The sequence below is a fragment of the Nansenia antarctica genome (genome assembly GCF_963989245.1).
Source record: "Nansenia antarctica genome assembly, chromosome: 6".
Classification (NCBI taxonomy): Eukaryota; Metazoa; Chordata; class Actinopteri; order Argentiniformes; family Microstomatidae; genus Nansenia; species Nansenia antarctica.
The window spans coordinates 56,544,238-56,555,605 of NC_137676.1; positions in this window are offsets into that span (position 1 = coordinate 56,544,238).

Sequence of the window (11,368 nt, forward strand, 5' to 3'; positions counted from 1 at the left end):
AATCTTGGGGGAGTTGTTACACAACACATTCTTGTTTATTTATGTATTTGTATTTTAAATAATTAGAGCAACCTGGTCTCACACGGCAGACGTCAGAATTCTGACGTGAGATCGCATCCAAACGTCGAATTCCGACGTGACATTTGCATCCAAACGTCGAATTCCGACGTGACTTTGGGGTAGCTCGTTCTGATAGCGCAGGGGTGAGCCTGTTATGTGCGCCTGTCGGGGCTTCTCTCGGGATTATTCCATTTGATGTGAGCATGTATTTGACTAATGCCGATAGTCTTGCTCCGAAACCGGAGCTGTCTACAGCGGATTCAAACTACCGTAATTCATGAACTATATGCCCAATCTAAAAAATTCAAAGAGTTTCTGAAAGCAGAGAAGTTGCACTTTTTGAACAGTTGAACTTTCCCCCTGCTGATCTGTATAGCGGGGGGAATCTTATGACACTGTTATGACGCGTAACTCCGCCTACTATCTCCTGCTCCTCCTACTCGTTCCTGGTCTCTTGTGTATAGTGGAAAAGTGCCAATACCCAGAACTGTTCAAAAGCGTGCCGAAGCGAGCTGAGCCGAGCCGAGCCGGGCCGTATAGTGGAAAAGCGCCATAAGCCACCTTTAATGGAACGGCCCCCAGCACCTCTCTCACAATAGTTACCACTCAAGGTCTAGGGATCTCATCAGGCTCACCATCCCAAAAGCCTGCACTGTTTTCGGCCGCAACTCCTTCAGTTTTGCTGCAGCAAACGATTGGACCACTTTGCAGAACACACTCAAACTCACATCACTTACCATTTTCAAAAATAAACTTGTAAATAACCCCCCCCCCTGCCCTCTCTCTCTTTTCACACATAGGTTAGTTGACTTTGTTTTTATTTAGGGTCTTTGCTGTTCTCATGTATTGTATGTATTGTTTTGTGTTGACCCGGTGTATTTCTGTTTATACGTTTGTTTTTATTCTTGCCAGGGCCTCTTGGCCAGATCTTCATTGTAAATGAGAATTTGTTCTCAATTGATTTTATCTGGTAAAATAAAGGTAAAATATACTTTTTTTTTACTTTGGCGTTGATTAATGTACTTTATATGACAGTTTAATGTACTATATATGAGAGACACTTGACACCATACATCAATCGGCTGGAATGTAATAAAGTGCTTATTATCACCTTTTCAGCATATCCATCAGGTCTACCTGCCTATTTTACTAAAAAGGGATGAAGAGTTTTTTAATTATAGTTAAGCAACTTGGCACAGTATTAGGCCATTTCAGTGCATGTTTATGATACTATGAAGGTTAATATGCACTAAAGAGGTCTTGTTCCCTGCCAAACCTACCTTTGACTGGTACAATGCTGCTCCCATGTGGCTAATAACACAGAGCAGACCAACATGAAGTCTAGTCTACAGTAAATAATAACAATCAAATTATGTCACAATCATAAGCACATAGGTCTGAATAGCATCCACAATGAAAGGGAATCCGTGAAATACAGTACATAATCAAAGTGTTGAAATCGAAACAGTGCAACATCTTCCCCTTACAGGTTAAATTACAGCTGTTTAGTTTAGTAAGTGGCTGACCACAGGAAATGCATTGTTATATGTAACAGGTTCGGCACAGAGGGAGACAGACAATAGGATCTGGCGGTTTTAGAGACAGGTTTATTTGGGATAGCACACTGGAACGCAGACAGTTCCCCACTCAGGGGAGAACATCTCCGTTTGCTGGCTGCCCGACCCTTTCGGTCGCGGCTCTCCGCAGCTCTCTCCGATTACTCCCGTGACTGGTACTCTGCTGTTTCTATCCCGCTTCCTGCTCTCCGCACCCTTCGTCCTACTGCTCTATTGACGTGACAACATCAGTACACCGGGGCTCACAGAACGGTCCGCAGCGTCCGTACACATCTCTGGCACACACCGCAAAGTAGTACGTTGACCCAGACATAAACTGTGAGAGGGTGCAGGCCATCGGCAGGGGCAGAGCCTTCACCTCGCCGAGCTTCTTCCAGGGGCGCGAGGAGGCCGAGGGGGCTGAGTCCTTGGAGGCCGAGGCAACCTGGTGGTAGGCATATAGGTAGTAGCAGTCCACAGCAGCACAGTTCTGGTCTATCTTGGTAAGAGACCAGGAAAGTGCAATACTGTTCTGATTCTCGTCCTGGACCCGAGCCAGCTTGAGTTGAGGCTGCTGGGGAAGGAGGGTGCCCTTTGCCGCTGGGGGCAGTGGCTTCAGGGCACAAGACAAGACAGGTAACTGGGGGACGTTAGACGGCAGGGAGAAAGGTTTAGAAGGCGATGTGGTGGTAGTCGACGCCATCGTCGTCGTCGTCGTTGTTGAGGAGAGGTTTTTGGACGGCGAGCCCCCCTGTGAGATGCAGGCATGAAAACAGGTCGGGGTGAAAAAGGTGAGAAGGATATGAGACCCGGATCCTGCTAGGGCAGTCGGAGACTGAGAGCCAAAAAAGATTATTGGGGTACCAGAAAGAGACATCATACATGCAGGCTCACAAAAGCTCTCCCTCTCACTCTCCCTCACTCACACATACACTCCAATAGGCTACGAGACCAGTGGCGTCATTTCAGCAAAAGCCACGATATGGCATGGTACCGAATGGGGGGGTGGAGGTGGATTTTTTTCCTCCAAATCAGTTATGCAATAGTCAATTTTAGTGAGTTGTTTCTGTACAAAAACTATGAAAATATGAATGTATAATTAAGTGCAAATAAAGTATCTTTACATGTTCACATGTAAACATACACATATGTTGTATAAGAAACTAGACTGACAACTTCTCATGAAATGCGCAACAGTGCAGCTTTAATATAAGCTAGTACAGTGTTTCCCAAACTGTGGGGCGTGGGGGATACTGCAGGGGGGGCGCGGGAAAAAAAAAAAGAGATATATATACGTATATATATAATATATATATTTGATGACGCCCTTAGTCTTTGTACTACGGTAGCAGTCGCACTGTTATTCTGTTCTTGTATGAAGGTACGTCCTAATGCTGAAGAGAATACCGAGTCTGCTTTACTTATTGTTCATACGCGATTCATGTGCACCCAAGCTCAACACATATATACCATATATCTGCCATATATCATACTTCCGTTATATATCGAAAAATATGATGATAAATACATATAAAACGGAGGTATGATATATATGGCAGTCTCACGCGCCTGTCACGTCTCCAGTACAGAACTTCGCATCCTTCGATACATATGGCGGGATGTAAGGATCTTGTAACTTGTATCAAAGGATGCGAAGTTCTAATGTACTGGAGACGTGACAGGCGCGTGAGACTGCCATATATGTGCCGTTTTATATGTATTTATCATCATATTTATATCATCAAGGATCTTGACGGGATGTAAGGATCTTGTAACTTCGCAAACAATGGCAGAATTGAAATAGTTTACTCTATGTTCAACTGCCGCGGCGTTGCCTTTAATATACAAATATTGTATGACCCTCAGCCTGCTCACACGGCGCGGCTCCACGGTTCTTTGGTGGAAAGGCATTTTTAACGAACTCCCAGCGAAATCAAAACACAAAAATCTTCTGTCACTACCTTTTCCAGTTGAACATAGAGTAAACTATTTAAATGTTGCCATTGTTTGCGAAGTTACAAGATCCTTGTATTAAAGGATGCAAAGTTCTAATGTAGCTACTGGAGACGTGACAGGCACCTGAGACTGCCATATATATCTGCCATATATCATACCTCAGTTTTATATGTATTCATCATCATATTTTTCGGGCATTTAGCTCGAATGTTGATGTGTGAAAGGGGCTAACAGCTTGCAAAATAGGCTGACAACGCTAACGTTGGTAGTTATCTGTACTGTATCTGTACTGCACTTAGTAATGTTAGTACCAAATGTTAGTACCAAAGTTAGCCATCTATCGTTAGCTAGCAATTTGTATTTTGTTAACGTTACATTCTTATCTCAGTATTTGCGACTTCAGTCCTTGACTTCTCTCAGCATACAAATACCTCGGCTGACGTTCTGTCACCAATTTCTTCACCAAGGAGTTTCACACACACATTACAGTTTCAGCCCTTCACGCCTGCGCACCTGTTCGCTACGTTGCTTCGCTTTTCTGTAAAATCTTATCGTTCGAACGTTCAACGTGCGTTCCAGACTAATGGGCCGCTCCGCTCCCCCCCCCCCCCCCCCCCAAATAAAATAAAAACTCATCGGATCTATATGATTCAGGGAAGTCACCTATTTTGGATTAAAAACTGCTAATTTCAACGAAAGGTAAGCGATTATCATGCCTGAACACAGACAGTCAGGACCTCATCACACAAACTGATTGCACGTAAACAAAAAAGAAATGGAAAATGTTCACAGAAAACTGTATTGAAGTTTCAAGGGAATTGACATCACAAAATGTGTGTGTGTGTGTGTGTTGTGACTACTAACAACCAACAAGCAAGATTTGTGCACTCACGGGCAGGGCAGCCTCTTTGTCATGAGACTTGCGCTTGACCCCACGTGGGGTAGAGGGAGGTGGCATGATGGACTCATCCAGATGAGTCCTGCTGCTCTCCATGACTGAGGCCTGCAGGAGGCTGGGCTCCTCCATGATGGTCTGGTCTGGGGGGGGATTTAACCAGACCATCAGATTCACAAAGATCAAATAATCATGGTCTACACACGGTAATACATCGATTGCTCTGATCATTTCTAGAACGATCTCGATATTTGTATAGTGTTCAGCTGCACTGTTATAGCTATGCGGGCGGTAGCTTACCGATGACCTCTCTGTGCTGGGAGAGAACTTCCTCCCTGGGAACCTCTGGGTTCTCCAGGTCCTTGAGGAACTCGTCCAGGCTGTCGGCCTCGCCGCCCTTCCTCCTCTTCCTCATCTCATCTGGCACCAGCGGGGTCAGGCAGCGGGTGAACATCTGTCAAAACAGGACGTGTCAATACGGCACAGCAAATCTCTTAACATATCTAATGTGATCGTTAGGATACTTACTATTTCCATTTGAACAAGGCATTGAGGTAACAACTAACGGTTGTTGTAAATACTAAGGTATTTTTTTGTGTGCGTTACCTTCAGCCGCCTGCCGTTCCAGAGCGGCTGGGCAGGGAGAGAGAACAGCTTCTCCACACCCCCGGTCTCCTTCCACATCATCAGCTTCTTGGTGGGCGGGGCCAGGTCCAGGGTGGTGACGATATCAGAGTAGTCACTCAGCTGGGCGCGGATGGTCTTACTGTCCAGCTCCTTCAGTGTGTCCACAATCAGCTTCCCTTTCCTCTTGGCCTTGGTTTCTTTCACTAATGATGTGAAAACATTTTGTCACTTGTAGAAAATTAAAAGTGCCTCCTGTTATTCAGGTTTGACTTTACAGGCAAATTATGCTCTCTCAAACTAAGTAGTTGGTGTTATTTGAATGCTGACTGACTGACACAGGTCTGCTTACCAGTGATGTCAATGGGCTCCAGGGCGAAGGCCTCTTCCTCATTGTAGACCAGAGTGGTCTGTTCAGTCACGTCTATAGTGGGGGGCAATGGCTCTGCAGGTCCAGAGTCAGGGCTGTCAGGGCCCGCTGGACAGAGATGAAGATAGGAGGAAAAGATGGAAATGAAAATATAACATGTTAGTGATTATTAGGGGTGTAACGGATCACGGAAATTCCGTGATCCGTTCGGATCGCCCTCCACGGTTCGGAACGCGTGTGTACCGCGGATCAATTGCATTTTTTTTTTTTTTTAAACCTTTATTTTACCAGGAAGTCACATTGAGATTAAAACCTCTTTTAAAAGAGAGACCTGGCCAAGACAGGGTCAAAATAGTAGCTTAAAAAACAGTTCAGATAACAAGACAGGACATAAGACAGTGGCAACAATACAATAGATAGACAAACAATGGTAGGGGTATTTACAAGGTGATTAAAACATTGAGAAGTCTAACCAAAGCAGGTACAGCGAGCGGTGACCACATCCTTTAATCTACGCTTGAAGATACTTATGGAAATAAGGGCCTCTAATTTAAAAGTAGTCTGTAGGTCATTCCAAGACCAAGGGCCATAATAAGACAAGCTGTGTTGGAGCCTTCTGACAGAAAGAGATGGCCATCCAACCAGACTATACAGTGTACAGTGATGGGTCCTGAAGGCACTATTGGTGATGTATCTTAGAACCGAATGATACAGGGGGTCTAGCTTGGATAAAGTGGACAGAGAAGCAAACCTATATACTGTATCACTGTTAACAAGTAATAATATTACTTAATATCTTACTTAATATCTCTTGTAAATCACAATGTAGAGTTGCCATGAAAAGATAGACGCGACAGTTGCGGGCTTTGTTTTACTCTAAAGCGCAATGATAGGTTGATAATGCGAAAGAAAAATAATCCGTTGTTTGCTCACTACACGTGAAGCTGGGAATCCACAACAACAAGGCTGCGTTCGTAAATCCGCTCTGGAATCTGATCAGCGTTCAAGGAACGCCTCTTGTCCAATCAAATGACTTGGTCCCTTTATGACGTCGGACCCAGTGTGCGCTCCGGCGCTCTCAAAGCGAATTTACGAACGCGGCCCAAGTGTATCATGTTACGTTGTTCGGCGGAGAAGAACTCGAAATGCCTCCCTCGTCATTTAAATCCCATGTATGGGAGCACTTTGGCTTCTCTGTCAACTATGACGGGAGGCACGAAAAAGGTAGCTCGACAACTTCTGATAATGTAGGCATTTATTTCATACCATGTTCAAAATAAGGGTTCACTTTATTATTTAGTTAAAAGTGGCATAAAACATGTTTATTCATCTGCTTTAAAGAGCCCAGTGATTCACTGCTGCAACCAGGCGCCTCCTCCCTCTCTCCTATCATTTAAATTGAGTGTATTTCAGTATAATTATGTAATGTTTGAGTGTAGAATATGTTATATATATATTATATATATATATGTATGTATATATAATATATATATTACCAGTTTTGACATCTTGAATGTTGTTGGTTTTTGTCACATAGTAAAAGTGGTGTTTTTACAGAATTCAAGGAAAAAGCAGTTTTTATAAAAACAAAAATGTTTTGTGTTGATCCGAAAAATGATCCGATCCGTGACTCAAAAACCGTGACACGATCCGATCCGTGAGTTAGGTGATCCGTTACACCCCTACTTAACAGTAATACATTTATGTAATATACTGTGATGAACCTGCGAGGGGAGGGGACATTCGTAGCTGATTTCTCTAGGTTCGATTATTGGTAAGCGACAGAGAACTTTCAGGACTGGTTTATTACGATCGCTTTGAGATAGGTTGTTCCTGCTGTGATGTTCTGGTATGGTGGTATGGTATTAGCACTCATTTTAACTAAATTAAATAAGCTGTATTGAAAGGAAGCGAACGAAGCGAACGCAACAATTACAATGAGCCCACAAACTGAAACATATGTCACTCAAGCATAGCCTACAAGGAAAACACTCATAGAAGTTGGGCATTGGTCAACATGATGTTACAGATGGGATGAACCGGGGTTCTTTCTATCGTAGCATAGTATTGCAATTTCTGCACTGTACATGAACTGTCAAGATTCTTCTACAATGCAGCTTACCCAGACACATTAGAAACGTTTATTTTTTGGGGCGCTGCGCTACGTGTGTCTGCGTCACAGAGCCCGGCCAAGTTCAGAGCGCTCAGAGATGGGTGCTCTGACTGAAAACACGGTTTGTCCGAGCGAACTGACCGTTCGTGCATTTACGAATGTACCCGTAATAACACAGCTGTTTTTCATGAGAAAAATACTTTATGCGTGAACGAACGCCCCCCAAGAACACCTCAACGCCCCCCTTTTAAAAATATTTGTTCCAGCGCCCCCCGATGTTGTCTGAACGCCCCCGTTGAGAAACGATGGTGTAGCTGAATAACTGTTAATGTGTTATGTTAACATACCTGACTTCTATTCAGCCTGTTGTTCTGTGTGCTATTGTGTAGTTGAATAAACTTGCCTTTCCAGATTAAATGTCTGTTCTTGGTCTTGGATTTTGTGAAATATATTTCTAAATAAATGCGACTTATAGTCCAGTGCGACTTATATGTTTTTTTCCTCTTCATGGCGCATTTTCTGACTGATGCGACTTGTACTCCGGAGCGACTTATAGTCCGGAAAATGCGGTATATGGGAGAGGATGAAAGAACTTGTGCGATTCAAGAATTTACGAGACAGGCTAGTCTCTATTAAGTTGAAGTGAAATAATGTGACGGCAACTGGTGAAACCGGGAACCAATCAAATTGTTCAGACTTTTATTCCGAATTTACAAAATAAATGTCAACGTTGTTGAAAATCAATAACACACTCGCTAGTCAAGCCAACGTATTGCAATGCAATGGATTCGGTGAGTAATCCCCACTACTCCCTAGTTAACTACCGGTATAACACTACTTTACATTGTTAACAGGCTCACAAAACAAGCTGTGTTAGTTGACTAGCGAGTGTCATTAATTTTCAACAACTGCTGCTGACTTGTTCCCGTTTTCACCAGCTGCTGTCACATATTTCAGGTGTTTGTCTCACCTGTTTTTGAGGGCCCTGCTGGTGCTGTGATAGGAGCAGCTGGTTTCACGAAGGGCTGACTGACCTGAGCGCCTATATGGGAGAGGGTGAAAGATTACACATATTCTCACTTCTCAGTTCCAATGTCATGTTCATTGACATTCTCTACACTAAGGTGAAAATATCACGAGCCTTTCTCACTTGTTTTTGTGGGGGAAGCTAGTCTCACAGAAGGTGGAGTAAGTGCGCAAGTGCCTACAAAGGAGAGGATGAAATAATGCACGTCCTCAATTTCAGTCTTATTCTGAGCATAAGAATACGATCTACTTAATATAATTCATATTCTAAAGGTGAAATATCTCAAGAACCTTTCTCACCTGACAGAAGGGCAGCTATGTACCCTGTAAATGGGTGAGGGTGACAGAAAAAATGAAAAACACTTCACATCACGATGTCCCTATCTCTGAGATGTTACATTGTAATTACACTAGTAGCAACATGGTATACTGACAATCATACCATGTTATATGAACATGAGTGGTTGTGTTATTACTTCGTCCAGGGTAATAGAACCCTGGTATCACATCTCAGGCATGCACCTTAAGCCCAATGCACACGGCGTGCGATGTGTAGAATCGAATGTTGTCGTGCGACAATATCGCATCGCAATGCACACGGCGTGCGATGCGATATTGTCGCACGACAGCATTCGATTCTCCATTCACACCCACACACTTCGGTGGTGTGAATTGAGAATCGAATGTTGTCGTGCGACGTGGGCTTTAGTGAGCTACACCAACCAGGTGCCCCACACATCTCAGGGATTTCTCACCGGTTGAGGATGGCAGTGCAGGCGCAGGCGCCGGCACGGGAGTAGCTTGTTGTAAAGACGGTCGAGTAGCTTTAACAGCCCCCGTTGACAACGTCGGTGATGATGTAGAGACGGTGGTCTGATTGGATGTTTGAGCGACGCCAGCCTGCTGCTGCGGTCTGCTGACGACCCCTGTAGTAGTAATAATAATAATAATAATAATAATAATAATAATAATAATTAATTGAATTTATATAGCGCTTTTCCGAGGCTCAAAGACGCTGACAATATAGGGGATACGGAAAACACAAAAACAACAAGTAACATGGAACACAGAGTCAGCGAACGGGGAGGGGGGGGGGGGGGGGGGGTAGGGGGGGGGGAGGTGGTTAGGGGTAGGGGAGGCTGTATGCATATCAGGGGGGTGGCAGGGTTAGGGGAGATGGGTAGGGGTAGGGGAGGTTGTATGCATGGGAGAACAGGTAGGTTTTGAGGTGGGATTTAAAAGTGAGGAGTGAGGGCGAGTCTCTGAGTGGTTGGGGGAGAGAGTTCCAGAGGCGGGGTGCAGCTCGTGAAAAGGCACGGTGACCGAAGCCTTTGAGTTTTGAGGGTGGGACAGTGAGGGGAACAATGGATGAGGATCGGAGGGTACGGGTAGGGCGGTGGGGGAGAAGGAGGTCAGTCAGGTAAGGGGGGGCCAGGCTATGGAGGGCTTTGTATGTGAGGATGAGGATTTTGAATTGGGATGCGTTCTTTGATGGGGAGCCAGTGGAGAGAGTGGAGGACAGGAGTGATGTGGTCACGGGAGCGGGTGTTTGAAAGGAGGCGTGCAGCAGAGTTTTGGACCATCTGGAGTCTATGGAGGGAGTGGGAGGTGATGCCGGTGAGTAGGGAGTTGCAGTAGTCAAGGCGGGAGGAGATGAAGGCGTGGATGAGGGATTCGGCAGCGGGCGGGGAGAGGCAGTGTCTGATTTTTGCTATGTTGCGGAGGTGGAAGTAGGAGGTCTTGACGATGGAGCTGACGTGGGGATCAAATGAGAGGGTGGGGTCCAGGATGAAGCCGAGGTTGCGAGCCAGGGGGGAGAGGGTGATGGTAGTGTCATCAATGGTGAGTGTGATGGGTCCGGTTTTATTGAGGGTGGATTTGGTGCCGATGAGGATGACTTCGGTCTTTTCACTGTTGAGTTTGAGGAAGTTGTGTGTGAGCCAGTTTTTTGTTGCTGAAATGCAGTTTTCGATGTGAGTGAGGGGTGGGTTCTGGGTGGAGTTTGTGGTGATGTAAATCTGGGTGTCATCGGCGTAGCAGTGGAAGTCCAGGTTGAATTGGCGGATGATGTGACCGAGGGGGAGTGTGTAGCAGAGGAAGAGCAGGGGGCCGAGGACTGAGCCTTGTGGGACCCCCTGTGTGACAGAGGAGGAGGAGGAGGTGTGACCGGAGAGGGAGATGAACTGTTGTCTGTTGGTAGCGAGTTGGGGGTGACAGGATGTTGGGGTGACAGGATGGCCAGTGTGGAAGGCGTGGTGGGTGTGGTGGGTGTGGCAGGTAAAGCAGGTGGGATAGCAGAGGTGGGAGCAGGAGACCTCTGCAGGCACACATAGGTAGACGTGGGTGTCGAGGTGGGGGTGTGCGCCGTACCGAAGGCACTAGGGGTGCAACGGTTCAGTTGGCCCACGGTTCGGTACGGTTCGGTATTTTGGGTCACGGTTTTCGGTACGGTTCGGTTCAGAAACAAACGTTCCAGACCAACTCGACCTCTGACCAAAGGCCGCGTTCGAGGCATTCACGGTTTCGGTTTCGGTTCTAAGATACATCACCAATAGTGCCTTCAGGACCCATCACTGTACACTGTATAGTCTGGTTGGATGGCCATCTCTTTCTGTCAGAAGGCTCCAACACTGGTACACTCTTGTGTTTAAAATCATCTCTGGCTTCTTACCGAATTATCTGGGCCTGAAGTTCATCCCTATACCGAGTGGCTCGGGTCTCAGGTCTCGTAGATGGCTACAATACAAGGTGCCACTTATCATGAACAA